Genomic DNA, 15,109 nt, shown 5'->3' with positions numbered 1-15,109 from the left:
TTCAGCTGCTGCCAGATCACCGGGAAGTGCAGATGCAGTCCTTCAGCAGTTGGATACACTCTGCAGAAATACAGATGAACTGATCTGGGAGCATCCAAGGGTTTCTTCAGCAAGAAATTACCACATCCTGATTTCCCAAAAACCACTGACCGACATCACAAGAGCTCCAACAACAGTGGTCAAACCAAACTGGTGCCCCGTGTTCCATCTGCACTGTACATGGTTGACTTTTAGATCATGGCTTAAGGTCCTGTAAGGCTGTCAAGAAGCCCCTGATCAATGAAAGACATAGGTTAACCCAGCGTCATTGGGCCCAAGCACAGAAGAACTGGACAGATAGGAAATGGAGAAAGATTCTGTGGTCAGATGAGTCCAGTTTCCGGCTTTATCTTCCTCCTGCTAATGTGAGGGTATACAGAAGGCCAGGCCAAGCAGTGTCTCCAGCATGTACAGTACCTACTGTCAAAAATAGTGGAGGCAGTGTCCTGGTTTGGGGATGCATGAGTGCTGCTGGAGCACTCCCTGATGACCTGGGAACAGATTCAGACAACCAAACCCAACAAGTCTGTCTGGATCTGGCTAAAGCCTATGGGTCTGTTCCCCACCAGCTCCCTCTGGTACACACTGAACTTTTCCACATCCCACCATTCATCCCGAGCCTGATAACCACCTACTTCAACAACCTCCAAGTGTGTTACTCCACACTAACAGCAACAACCACTATGTGTGGTATCAACAGCAATAGGAATAGCAATGGGTTGTTCCATCTCCCCACTTCTCTTCACAGCAGCCTTTCCCGGTCATCTAAGTGTGTTGTGGGGGTTAAAGTAGAAAAAAGTAAAAAAAAAAAATAAAATAGAATAAAAATAACATGAGAGTTTAAAAAAATCTTCCGCTGATTAAAAACAAGCTTTTTCTAAAATCACACTTACAAATGGCAGATAAGATTACAGGTGTGAAATTACTGAGAACTGATGGATCTAAATTGTGTCCCCTTCGAAGGGGTCCCGACAAATTGCAGTTTTAAGAGAGGTTGGAAAACACCCGACTGAGGAAAACAGTTTACAATACTGAGCAAATCTTCAAACTAAAAAACCATGAACTGATATTAAAAAAAGATGTGGAGATGGGTTTTTTAAAGGGACAGGTTGTGGGTGGGAAGTTGAGGGAAACACCTTTGTCAACATCTCAGCATCAACCAGGAAGTCCATGTTAAGGTATTTTAAAGATCTCAGTCTCCTCTGTTACAGTATAGACCGACGACAAAACTACTGATTATGTTTAGTGTAAATGTGAGTATCAGTGATCATCCTGTAGACAGTTTTAAAGGGGACATTTGTGAGAAGCTCTTACTTTCCCTTCAAGTCACAGTGATGATCTTTTGTCTCCCTCTTCTGGCAGCAAGAGGAATCAAACCAAATGTTGAAAAATAACTTGATGAGACTTGATTGATCTTTATATATTTGAATGTGAGATGTAATGAGTCTGTCAAAATAAGTTGACATGTGTGTAGTCTATTAATGGCAGTAGTGGTTTATGGCAGTAATCAGATGATAGGAACATAAATCTGTTGTTATTAATCTGTTATTTACGCAACATTATGATTTCCAAGTTGAAAAATAAATAGAGCCAGTTCATATATTTATATTGATGTAAAACACAAACTGTGCTTTAACAAAACTTAAAATGTGAGGTTACCCTTTCAAAAACATACATATCTTAATCTAGAACCTGTACAACAAAAGAAATGTGTTTTATTTCATTCATCCCTCATGGGGAAATAGTTTGTCTCAAATTTTAAACCAGTCATTCATTTACACAGCAGTGTGTACACCTGGAGCAGTGGACTTGGTCATGTCCTCAGTCATGGACACAGCTGAGGTACCATGGACATAGGGGGATCTGAACCTGTGGCCTCATGGTCCCAGAGCTGCTTCTCTCCCCTCTACTCAACACCCCCTGTTAGTCCAAGGAACAAGCTCCAGCTGTGATCACTGTTGAATTAATGACAAAACCTTTATTCCATCAGAGCGTTGAGGGGATAAACACGAAGAAAACACTGAGAAAATATTTAAAAGGATTCCCTAGAAAGATGCTAAACTGTCATCAGAGTCACATGAAAAATGGAAACAGGAGCAGAGTTTAACTCTAAACCATATTTTGTACACCAATAAGACAAAAAATCAGATGAAAAAGTGTCACTAGTTGTTGTTTTTAAATTTAGAACCTCTCATTTTCAACCATCATGACAGAGTTCTCTGGAGGTTCCAGTGTTTGTGGGACAACTGAGCCTTCAGCTTTTCCTTGTCTCTTTTTCTTCCAGGCAAAAAAAACGAGAATCCCAATTAACAAGAGAATTTTCACAGCTGCTTTCAAACGCACATATGATGGACATGTGACCTGTTCAGAGACAACAAACGTCACATGTCAGGGTGAAGCTGTGACAGAGAGTTTTTATTTTATTTAGTTAGTAAATGTTAATTTCCTAATGTACCACAGTTCCCTCGCTGATCAAAGTTTGAAATTGGAGGGTTTTATTTGACACTAAAGGTAGTCTACTTACCCAAACTAGTGGTAGGGACAGTAGTTGGGTTAATACACAATGTGTTATTGGCTTCAAACACCCACGCTGATATGTGTGTCCCATTAGGTAAGGTGCAGTTGATGAATATGAAGCCTATGAACAAACAAAGATCATTTTGACTGATGTTATGACACCAACATGATTACCAAAATTATTTCTCATCATGTTGTCACTCACCACAGGTACAGATCCTCTCTCCTCTGGAGACATTACTGATGTGATCCTGACTGAACAGACCAGATGTCCTGAGACGTCTTGTTTCAGAGTGATGAAAGTTAGTCTCATTATTTCCAGAGAGGAGCTCAGCGTCTGTCACTGAGTGTCCACCAGAGTCCAGCTGTACTGAGGACTGTCCCCCCATCAGAGGAGCAGGACACCCTCTTCTCTCCATGGGACAGACACTCAGAGACCAATGGACAGAGGACATCGGAGCTGAGAGAAACACACACAGAATGGCTTTTGATAACAAGGTAATTATCCCCTTTAAAAAAAAATACAGAAACAAGCAGAAAATAAAGTATATAAATTTAGACTCTGACTGTAACAGTAATGATGGAGGATTCAGTTCAGGACTGTTAAAATTTGTTTTCAAATAGTGAACCTAAAAACTGGTAAGTGAGTGTAAGATATCTTTGTTTGTACACAAATCAATACAATTTGACATTTAGATCTGTCAATATGACTTAATTTCCCAGGAGTAGAAAAAAATATTTTACCTTCAACAAACAACTGTAGAGTCTGTTCAGATAATGTTGATCCATTTGAGTCAGTGATTATCAGATCAAAATTGACCACTGTCATTCCTGCTCAGGGCATTGATCCTAAATGTTCCATCACTGGGTATTAAAGACAGATCTGTCTTTGATCACATTAGTTTCAACCATTTTGTTGCTCCATCTTAATAAATTTCTGATGAACTTCATCACATCACATCTAAAATTTTGAGGCGTTGTCCATCAGTCTGATGACCACAGTTCCTTCCAAAACTCCATAACACTGAGCTCCACCTTCTGCCACACAGAAAGTTTCTCCACCTGTGAATTAAAACATTGAGAGTATTTCAATTTTTACCACTAGAAGCATAATTGTTGCAATATTTCAGTCACATGCATTGACCTAAAACAGACTTAGTGGGTTTTTCTCTCTCAGACTAAACAATCAATCAAACATGTATTTTCTGCTGCTGAGCATTTCACAGGTCAGTTTGGGTGGAAAAATGCTGTGATTCATTTAACAACATGAATCTGTTAAACAGAGTTTTTACATTTGTTTTATTTATTAGTCAAGCAGTAAATTACAGACCTGTGTGTGTCCAACAGAGTTAAAACCCACCAAATAAATTTTTGGTTCATTTATGAATAAATGTGAATAAAATGATTAATAATGTAGAATCATTTCTAAGACATCAGCATAACATCCTACATTGAACAGTCTGAAACGTCTCCTTTTACTGATTCCACCTTCACAAGAAGAGGTTTTACAAACACTGAACACAGAGAGGCAACAACAAGGAAGTGAACATAACTTAACTCATCAAAAAAAGAAACCTCACAGTATTTTCAACATCCAAACAACCTGACACCACTAACAACATGGTTGACAAGACAGATACTAAGAAAAACATTCATCCATTCACCAAAGTTATAGTCGACCATTAAACTGGATCTTTTGATAGTCAACATGTAGAATAAACATTTTTTATTGTGAGGAAACAGATATAAAGTCTCCATTTCTATCACAATGTAAAGCTGTCAACTGGAAATATATAATCATTTCAACTCTTTGAAATGATCTTCTCTTCTCTTTCTTTGTTTTTTTTTTTTTATTTGATTTTTTCCTTTTTTCATTTCTGGACGGCCACATGAAAATGTTTTTAACTCATGTCAAGATATGAAGTCAACAGCACAGCCTTTATGAACCAGTAAAAGGGAAACCTCTGACCTGCAAAAAGGAGCCAAGATGTTTTAATTCAAAGTCAAGTTAATCTTCAGCATCATGAAATGTACAATGTTGAACCATGGATAGAGGTCCCACAGTTTTGGGCTTTAAAGGGTGATTCATTACTAAAAACGGCCAGGAAAGGAAATCTTCATGACTGCACATGGGCAAAGGAAAAAACTCAACTGCAGTCCTTACAGTCCTGTGGCCTATCCACAACAGAACCAATGACAGTATGCAGACAGGAAGTTGATCTCATGCAACACAATCAAACGCAACTAGTTTATAAAATTATGAAACCTTTAATTTAAATTATTAACAACCCAAAGACACATCCATATTCCAGTACTCGCAATTAAGTACTTACATTGAAGAAACACAGTATTGTAAGGAACACTGTTCACAGCTGATTGACAAACACAAATAATCGATCTTGTGACTATGTGAAAATAAAATATCTGTGGATGTATTTAACAGAATCTGAATTTATCGAAGACAAAAACAACCACTGCTGGGTTTTCAGTAGAGAAAAAAAACCCAAAAAAATAGAGACAGAAAAAACATCTCACCATAAAGAGACTCCAAGTAGCGTCAACAAAAGTCCAAAAACAACTTTCATGTCTCCTCTCAGTTCAGCCTCTGTTGAGTCAGTCTGCAGCTTTAGAAAATTTATCTAATTATCAGCTACAAGTGTCCCTTACTCTGCAGTGAGCTGTGTTACACAGAGGACTGTGAGAAATAGCACTATCATGATGGTTTTGTGTGCTGAGAGCAGGAAATTCAGTGTTAGCCACAGAGACGTGTGTCAAAACTAACACTATCAAAAATGGTTTTGTGTGCTGAGAGCAGGAAATTTAGTGTTATCAACTTGACTTCCCTTTACAGACATCATCTGAGCCTTCTGACATGAAGAATGAGAGTGAAGGATTCTTCATTTAGAGTTGGACTAAAAACTTAATCAGCATTGTGTGTGGAGTCATTTGGCCTCAAAAGAAAAGGACGTTCATTTGAATAAATGTTAAAATAAATCATAATATAGACCCATTTTTCTGTTCCTCCTGTTGTTACATTTAGTGGCTGAGATAGAATAAGTTAGAGTTGTCAGCTTTTCTCTCTTTGGCCTCTGAAGACGCCGTAGATTCAACTATAAACATTACATACTGTACACTGATGAATTTTTCAAATGATTTTCGTTTTATACGTTTTTAAATGTTTGGACACTGAAAACAACTGTTGTTTGCTGGGGTAAAGTATAGGCCCAGCTTTAATCAGACGATACCCACATTCAAATTGGAGGAGAGTTGACTTCAGGCAGTCGTTGCTCCAGTGAGTGTCCTCGTTTGTGATGCTTTGCCGAGGTCTTTACTGCCACTGACTTAGGTTTCATTTTGTGTTATGGGTCTCAATTCCTTTAGTTTTTTGTTCATCAAGTGTGATGTTTATTTGTGTCAGGGTCAGATCAGGTAATGTTGTCAGATCAGGCGGTATGTTGTGGGTCATTACATTGAAGCACCATCCATTCAATTTTTCATCTTTTCACTGAACTTGAGCTGACAGTTTATCTCTGTACACTTCAGGATCCATTGACTACTTCTGTCCATCGTTGCCTCATTAATAATCAGAACCAGAGGCAGAAGCCTATCACAGAGACAAACAACCATTTGCACTGTCAATTTAGGGTCACAGATTAGCCTAACGAGCATGAACATTTGGAGGTGGGAGCCAGAGAACCTGGTGAAAACCCACGTGGACACAGGGAGAACACGCAAACTCCATTCAGAAGTGCCTGAGCTGGACACGAACCCGGACTTTCTCACTGGGAGGCATCAGCGCTATGTGATTACATTTTATTCTTACTTCTCTCTCTGTCTGTATTTGCTTAAGTGAAGTGACCTTTTAGCCTATGTGAGTTCATAACAAGCTGAAATAAGTTCAGCAGAAGTTCATAGAAAGTTCATAGTAAGTGTGATGTTACGTTTTATCTTCTATGTGCAGACTGAAGACCTTTAGTTGTCTCGTTTGACTTCGGTTACACTTCCTCTTGATCTTCTCACATCCTGTCTAAGAAGAAGTAAGACTCAAGAGGTGGAAAGTTCATGGAAAAGATGTGTGGAGTGGACCGGACATCGGAGACGGCTGTCACCTCAGTATCTGAACAAAAAAAAAAAAAACCATCAACACTGACTGGTAAGAAAGAACTTTTATTTCATGTCAAAACATCCACAGATCGAGTTCGCCTTAAAGTCCGGTTCGAAAAAATGGGGTCCAACGGCAGCAGAGGTCGATCTCCGGATGAAAACTGTCACTTTCCTATATGCCAACCAATGAAAAAGAAATATGGTAACAAATCTGTGCAATGTATGTCTAAGTGGAGTAATGAATGTGGTTTCCCAAGTGAATGCAGCCTGAGCGAGAATCAGTTGAGAAAATTGCAAGAGAGTATAGAGAAAGATATAGATGAAAAGCAAAAGCAGAGTGAATGGAAGGAAACTACAAGAGTTTGAGAATTAAATGGATGTGTGGAGGTTGTGGATGGATCAATGGAAATCAGGCAGAGAATTGAAGTGAAAGGGAAAGATAAACCACCAATACACACACCACACCCACATCGGGACATTATCCCATCCTGTCAGAGCTCCACAGAATGCAAGATGAGTTGGACGTTCCAACCACATACAATGCAAACCTCACAATGGCACAATTCACAGGGCAGGCTGTTTACGTTTGGGGGCAAAGGAGACTATCAAGGGGGTGGCCGTGGCAGGGGGAAAGAGGAAGAGGCAGAGAAAAGAGATGACTGGCCAAGTGACTGATGCTACAGATGTGGACAGGGCGTACACTGGACCAGAATTGCCCGAACTTTTGGGAAACCGGCAAAAGTGACAGCTCCAGTCCTTTCCTCACCTGACTGAGATCTGGTCTGACACGACACATACAAACAACACACAACGCCACCACAAAGAAGAGCCGCTTGCAACTGATACACACTTGCTTTAGTTCAGGGAAAGATCTCTTAGTTAGAACAGAGCCTCCTCACCCCCGAAGAATTTACGTAACCTTAAATAATGATGCTTTTAAAAAAAAATGCCAACTATTGTGTGTAATGTTCAAGGGGAAAATATCACCTTTTTGGTGGACTTAGGTGCCACACATTCTGTAATACATCCATTTCTCTGGTAGAGACAGCTGCACCATTCCTAAATTCCTCCTCAGACAAAATGAAACCTGAAAGTCTCCACTGCAGAGCTTTTGTGTCACGTGGACCAGATTCTGACTTTGAAGCGAGCTTGACCCTGACAGATCTGTACTTTGATGATGATTATTGTGCTTACTCTGTCACACTCACAGACACACAGCAGAAATTCTGTCATGTCTCTGGCTCTCTACCTCATGTTTCTCTAACCAAACCTACCGCAGGCTGGAAGAGTGTGGGCGAGTTCATGAAGAAAGTCACACAAGTACGTGCTTACTCTCCTTCCCCCACCAGACCACAGCTCCTCTATTCTAAATCAACTAATACAATACAGACTTCCTTAGTTGCTCAAAAAGTCATTGCCCCAGCCCCTCCCCACGATGCAATTCCTGCTAAATTGTGGTCTATCAGTAAACATGGTAGGCCTCATTAAAGATTGTCCTCCAGTCAAAATTGTACCGAAATTAGGCTACAGACCAAAACAACGTCAATATCCGCTTAGAAACTAGGCTATAGAGGGGATCACACCTGAGTCATCGTTCCATGTAATGACTCGCCCGTTCAAACACCTATTTTTCCTGCCACTTCGAAGGGAAGAAGTACACTTGGACTCGACTCTGTTAAGGGTTGACATGCAGCCCCACCATCTTCTGTGAGGCTCTAGCTCAGAGTCTCTCTTTTCTGACACTCACCCCCCATGACGGCGCGTTATAATATGTAGATGACTTGTTGATAGTTGCTCCTTCCAAACAACAGTGTGAAAACGACACAGTGAAACGTCTCTGCCATCTCGCTGCAGAAGGCCATAAAGCCTCCTTGTGCCAAACTTCAACCAGGAAGTGGTTTTCTTGGGTCACCTTCTGACACCCCAGCAGAAAAACCCTTGTCTCCTGAACACGCTGAGGCCATTGTTGCCACTCCTAAACCATCACAAAGAAGCAAATCTTTCCTTCTTTGGGAATGTTTATTATTGTTGACCTTTCATTCCTAACTTTTCAGGCATGGGGAGGTGATCTCTTGTAATGTGAATGTATTTGTGCATTTCATTAATTTCCAGGGTTTAGTAGCTCTGAAAAATTAAAGTGCTTATTAATATTTTTTATCTTTCAGACACACCAAATGGATGCCAACAAGATTTAGCTACATCTTCCACTTGCCAAATGGAGGATGTGCAACCTTCTAAACTGAAGACTGCTTGTGAAGTGTAAATTATAATATTTCAATAAGATAATCATGAACTGACCTATTAAACTGACCTCTTTATCATTCATGAAGTTAATCGTCATGTTTATATCTCAAACACAAGAATATAATTGTGTGATTACTTACTGACATCTTACCCATTCCTGTACCTACCTGTTACCAGTTCCAAGCACAGAAAACTGCTGCTTCGTCACCACAACATTTTATAATACAAAATCCATCAATTACACTATATTTTGTTGACAAAGTCATCTAGTAATATGCTCAAAATTTCTAAAAATGCAGTTCCTATATCTGATGATTATTATAGTGCTGCTATTATTTTGCATTAAAATGTGAGGTTGCCCTTTCAAAAACGTACATATCTTAATCTAGAACCAGTACAAAAGAGAAATGTGTTTTATTTCATTCATCCCTCATGGGGAAATAGTTTGTGTCATTTAATCCAGTCATTCATTCACACAGCAATGTGTACATCTGGAGTAGTGGACTTGGTCATGTCCTCAGTCATGGACACAGCTGAGGTACTATGGACATAGGGGGATCTGAACCTGTGGCTCATGGTCCCAAAGTTGCTTCTCTCCCCCACTACTAACACCCCCCTGTTAGTCCAAGGACAAAGCTCCAGCTGGATCACTGTTGAATTACTGACATAACCTTTATTCCATCAGAGTGTTGATGATAAACATGAAAAAACACTGAGAAATATTTAAGAGGATTCGTAGAAAGATGCTAAGCTGTCATCAGAGTCTCATGAAGAATAGAAACAGGAGCAGAGTTTCACTCTAAACCCTATTTCTTTACACCAATAAAGACACAAATCAGATGAAATGTGTCACTAGTTGTTGTTTTAAGGTGCAGAACCTCTCATTTCAGCTTTTCCTTGTCTCTTTTTCTTCCAGGCAAAAAAGACGAGAATCCCAATTAACAAGAGAATTATCACTGCTGCTTTCAACGCAGATATGATGGACATGTGACCTGTTCAGAGACACAAACGTCACAAAGTCAGGGTGAAGCTGTGACAGGGGGAGTTTTTATTTTATTTAAATTAGGGAAAAGTTTAATTTACTAATGTATCACAGTTCATCATGATCAAAGTTTGATTGTAGGGGTTTTATTTGACACTAAAGTTAGTCTACTTACCCCAAAGTAGTGGTAGGGGGCAGTAGTTGGGTTAATACACAGTGTGTTATCGGCTTCAAACACCCACTCTGATATGTGTGTCCCATTAGGTAAGGTGCAGTTAATGAATATGAAGCCTATGAACAAACAAAGATCATTTATGACTGATGTTTGACACCAACATGATTACCAAGTTATTTTCATCATGTTGTCACTCACCACAGGTAGAGATCCTCTCTCCTCTGGAGACATTACTGATGTGATTCCTGACTGAACAGACCAGATGTCCTGAGACGTCTTGTCTCAGAGTGATGACGCTAGTCTCATCATTTCCAGAGAGGAGCTCAGCCTCTGTCACTGAGTGTCCATCCAGAGTCCAGCTGTACTGAGGACTGTCCCCTCCATCAGAGGAGCAGGACACCCTGTTCCCCTCCCTGGGAAAAGACCCCTCAGGACCAGAAGGACAGAGGACACCGGAGCTGAGAGAAACACACACAGATGACTTTTGATAACAAGGTAATTATCTCTTAATAAATAAATACAGAAACATGCAGAATATAAAGTATATTATTTAGACTCTGACTGTAACAGTAATGAAGGAGGATTCAGTTCAGGACTGTTATATTTGTTTTCACTAGTGAACCTAAAAACTGCTAAGTAAATGTAAGATATCTTTGTTTGTACACAAATCAATACAATTTGAGATTTAGATCTATAAATATGACTTAATTTCCCAGGAGTATAAAAAAACATTTTACCTTCAATAAACAACTGTAGAGTCTGTTTTTGTAATTCTTTTCCATTTGAGTCAAAGTTTCTCAGATCATATTGACCACTGTCACTCCTGCTCATGTCATTGATCCTAAATGCTCCATCACTGGGATTAAAGACAGATCTGTCTTCTATCACATTAGTTGCAATCTTTTTGTTTCTCCATCTTAATATTGGTGATGATCCCTTTTTCATTTCCCATCTAAATATTTCTAAGTCGTTGTCCATCAGTCTGATGACCACAGTTCCTCCCAAAGCTCCATAAAAACTTTAGCTCCACTCTGTCTGCCATCACAGTAAGTTTTCTCCACCTGGAATTAAAACATGAGAGTATTAATTTCTACCACTATAAAGCATAATTGGGTTTCAATATTTCCCGTCAATGCATTGACCTAAAACAGACTTATTTGGGGTTTTTCTCTCTCAGACTAAACAATCAATCAAACATGTATTTCTGCGCTGAGCAAATTTCACAGGGCAGTGGCTGGAAAACTGCGTGATTCATTTAACAACATTAATCTGTTAAACAGAGTTTTTACATTAGTTGAATTCAACCAGTAATTACAGACCTGTGTGTGTCAAACTGAGTTAAACCCACCAAATTATCTGTTGATTTTATTTTATGAAAAGAATGTTAAAAAAAATGATTAATAATGTAGAATCATTTGAAGCAGTAGTGCAGCCAGTAAAACTAAGAATGTGAAAATGTTTACTCAGAGTGGGTAGGCAGTATGTAGCTACAAGGGAAGTGTTGGAACAAGGACATTAAGGCATTTATCTGTCACGGTTTTGTTCTTCAGGTTTACTCAACAAAGTTACAGAGCTCAAGGCCACATGAAGCACAATGCAACAGCCCGAGTTACACAAATACAATTTATCATCCTTATTGGTCTCTGATACATGACTATTGTTTTTGTCCTTCCTCCAAAGTGTAAATCTCTCATTGTGACTTCTCCAAACTAGAAAGAATTCACTGAGACCACGTCTGTGTCACAGCCCCAAAGATTTCAAAGCAGTGTCTTTGGGGTTGCTCAGTCAACCTTGACAGAGCAGGGTGTTCTATGTTTGTGATGCTGAGAAGAGGAACTGATGTGAGTTTTCTACCTCTTTTAGCCTCCAGTACAACAAGTGGGCCTTCGTGTGTGATGGACTGAGTGGAAGAGAAGGAAATATTCCTCATTGTGACACTGTGACATTGACAGCTCCAAAGTGTAAATCTCTCAGTTGTAACTTTCTCCAAACTAGAAAGAATTCACTGAGACCATGTCTGTGTCACAACCCCAAAGACACAAAGCATCAATCTTAATCGTTTCTCTGTAGATATTTTGGGAGACAAGCTGTCTTCACTTTGTGGAAAGTTACAAACTAAAGCCGTGTGTATAAAAGACTATCATTTCATCTTCATTGTCCCAAAACAAACTGTTTTTATAAACGTGTGAGACTTTCAAACCTCCTTTCAGAACCAGTTAACAAGAAGTTTGACACATTACTGATCCACTAAACCATCTTTAGAAACCTGAATAAAGTACCAAAAGTCAATATCTCACCATGGGAGACTCCAAGTATCAAACAGCATCAGTCCAACCACAGCTTCCATGTCTCCTCTCTCTTCACACTCGTTCAGTCACTCAGCAGCTTTCAAACTTTTTCTAATTCCCCCAAAGTCAAACCTATGTACCCTGCTCTCAACAGAAAGCAGTGTGTTGTGGTAGTGATCAGCCTCAGAGGAGTGTGTGAAAATGTGCACAACGTTGTTCTAACTTCTCGTTATATGAAGAGAAAAGAAAGGGAAGCAGCATCAACTTTCTTTCCCTTTTTTTGCCTCAGTTCAACAAGTGTGTTTTTCTGTGTGATGAACTAAATGAAACATCCTCCTTCTGAGACTGACAGCTGATATTTCTAAGACACCATCATGAAGGTGTATCAAACTAGAAACATTTTAAAATGTCTCCTATTACTGATCAACCTTTTAAATTCTGTATGTGGAGAATCAAAACAAACGTATTGCTCAGTTTTTTATTTTAACTGCAGTCATGTGTCTATTATCTCATCTGTGTCAAACATAAATCTTCTACCTCTTTTAGCCTTCAGTACAACAAGTGGGCCTTCATGTGTGATGGACTGAGTGGAAGAGAAGGAAATATCCCTCATTGTGACACTGACAGCTAACATTTCTAAGACATCAGCATACATCCTACACTGAACAAGTCTGAAACGTCTCCTTTTTCTGATCATCCCTTTACAAGAAGAGGTTTTACAAACACTGAACACAAGAGGCAACAACAAGGAAATGAACATAACTTAACTCATCAAAAAAAGAAACCTCACAGTATTTCAACATCCAAAAAACCTGATACCACTAACAACATGGTTGATTAAGACAGATACTAAAGAAAAGCATTTATCCATTCAACAAAGTATAGTCGACCATTAAACTGGATCTTTTGATAGTCAACATAAAGACTGAATATTTTTTATTATGAGGAAACAGATATAAAGTCTCCATTTCTATCACAATGGAAAGCTGTCAACTGGAAATATATAATAATTTCAACTCCTTAAAATGATCTTCTCTTCTCTTTCTTTGTTTTTTTTTTTTATATATATCTGTTTATTTGTTTTTTTCCTTTTTCTCTATTTCCCGGATGGCCACATAAAATGTTTTAACCCCATGTCAAGATATGAAAGTCAACAGCACAGCCTTAAGAACCAGTAGAGGGAAACCTCTGACCTTTCTAATAGGGGCCAAGATGTTTTTAGTCAAAGTCAAGTTAATCTCAGCAGTCATGAAATGTACAAATGTTGAACCATGGATAGAGGTCCCACAGTTGGACCTAAGGCTGACCCATTACTGACACAGGCCAAGAAAGGAAAACTTGATGACTGCACATGGGCAAAGGAATAAACTCAACTGCAGTCCTTACAGTCCTGTGGCCTATCCACAACAGAACCAATGACAGTATGCAGACAGGAAGTTGGTCTTGTACAACACAATCAAAATTATGAAACATTTGATTTAAATTATTAACAACCCAAAGACACATCCATATTTCAGTACTCGCAATTAAATATTAACATTGAAGAAACACAGTATTGCGAGGAATACTGTTCACAGCTGACTGACAAACACAATTAATAGATCTTGTGACTATGTGAAAATATATCTGTGGATGTATTTAACAGAATCTGAATTTATCAAAGATAAAAACAACCAGTGCTGGTTTTCAGTAGAGAAAAAAAGAACAAAAAAGTAGAGATAGAAAAAACATCTCACCATGAGAGACTCCAAGTAGCGTCAACAACAGTCCAAACACCACTTCATGTCTCCTCTCAGTTCAGCCTCTGTTGAGTCAGTCTGCAGCTTTAGAAAGTTTATCTAATTATCAGCTACAAGTGTCCCTTCCTCTGCAGTGTGCTGTGTTAGCCACAGAGGTCTGTGAGAAATAGCTCTATCATGATGGTTTTGTGTGCTGAGAGCAGGAAATTCAGTGGCATCAACTTGACTTCCCTTTTACAGGCATCATCTGAGCGTTCTGACATGATGAAAGAGAGTGAAGGATTCTTTATTTAGAGTTGGACTAAAAACTCAATCAGCATCGTGTGTGGAGTCATTTGGCCTCAAAAGAAAAATAAATGTTATAATAAATCATAATATAATCCTATGTTTAAGTTCTTCCTGTAGTTACATTTAGTGGCCATACACATTACATACTGTACACCATAGGTCTTCAACACAGAGTATGCAACCCCTAGGGGATTTGCGGAGGTACTGCAGGGGGGTTCGCGAAATCCTTGGTTGATTAGACTTTTTTATATATATGATTTTAATTTTCCCACACAAATTTAAATTTATTTAAATACATATTATCATGAATCTAACATATTTTAGTGAAGGAATAAATGGAAGATGTTATCTTTCAATCGGCATTCCACTCATACGGGAGCTGTCTCAACAGTGCACAGTTGCACAAAGAGCGCCTACTATTGTGCCCCAGCCACTCAAACGACCAAGCAAGCAGGACAAGCGTTCTGCTTCGACCGACCACTGGCAAACAGTCAGCACGCACACACACAGAGCAGCATCTGATGTAAATCATATATAACTGTATAAACTTCATCACCAGAGTCTCTCTCATTAACACACCTGTCTCCTCTCATCCACACAGACACACCTGTGTTCACCAAGCTACAGCTTTCACAGTGCTAAAAACTTTTTTTTTTCCCACACAATGCAAATGGATGAAATGCTGACCGCGAAGAAACGGGATGTAAACGAGAATAATATCGATTATTAACCT

General features: G+C 39.1%; 1 long non-coding RNA gene across 1 annotated transcript in view; it reads right to left on the bottom strand.

Annotated features, from left to right (window-relative positions):
* Nucleotides 1-10,316, bottom strand: part of LOC125007835 — a 35,195-nt gene extending 24,879 nt beyond the window's left edge. The window contains exons 1-2 of the long non-coding RNA XR_007112803.1: nt 10,260-10,316; nt 2,564-2,677 (exon numbers count right to left, since the gene is read on the bottom strand). This is a non-coding gene — a long non-coding RNA (uncharacterized LOC125007835). The remainder of the gene's footprint in view (nt 1-2,563; nt 2,678-10,259) is intronic.
* Between the last annotated feature and the right edge of the window lie 4,793 nt (nt 10,317-15,109).

The sequence above is a fragment of the Mugil cephalus genome, chromosome 5 (genome assembly GCF_022458985.1).
Source record: "Mugil cephalus isolate CIBA_MC_2020 chromosome 5, CIBA_Mcephalus_1.1, whole genome shotgun sequence".
NCBI lineage: Eukaryota > Metazoa > Chordata > Actinopteri > Mugiliformes > Mugilidae > Mugil > Mugil cephalus.
This window is presented reverse-complemented; position numbering and strand designations above follow the sequence as displayed.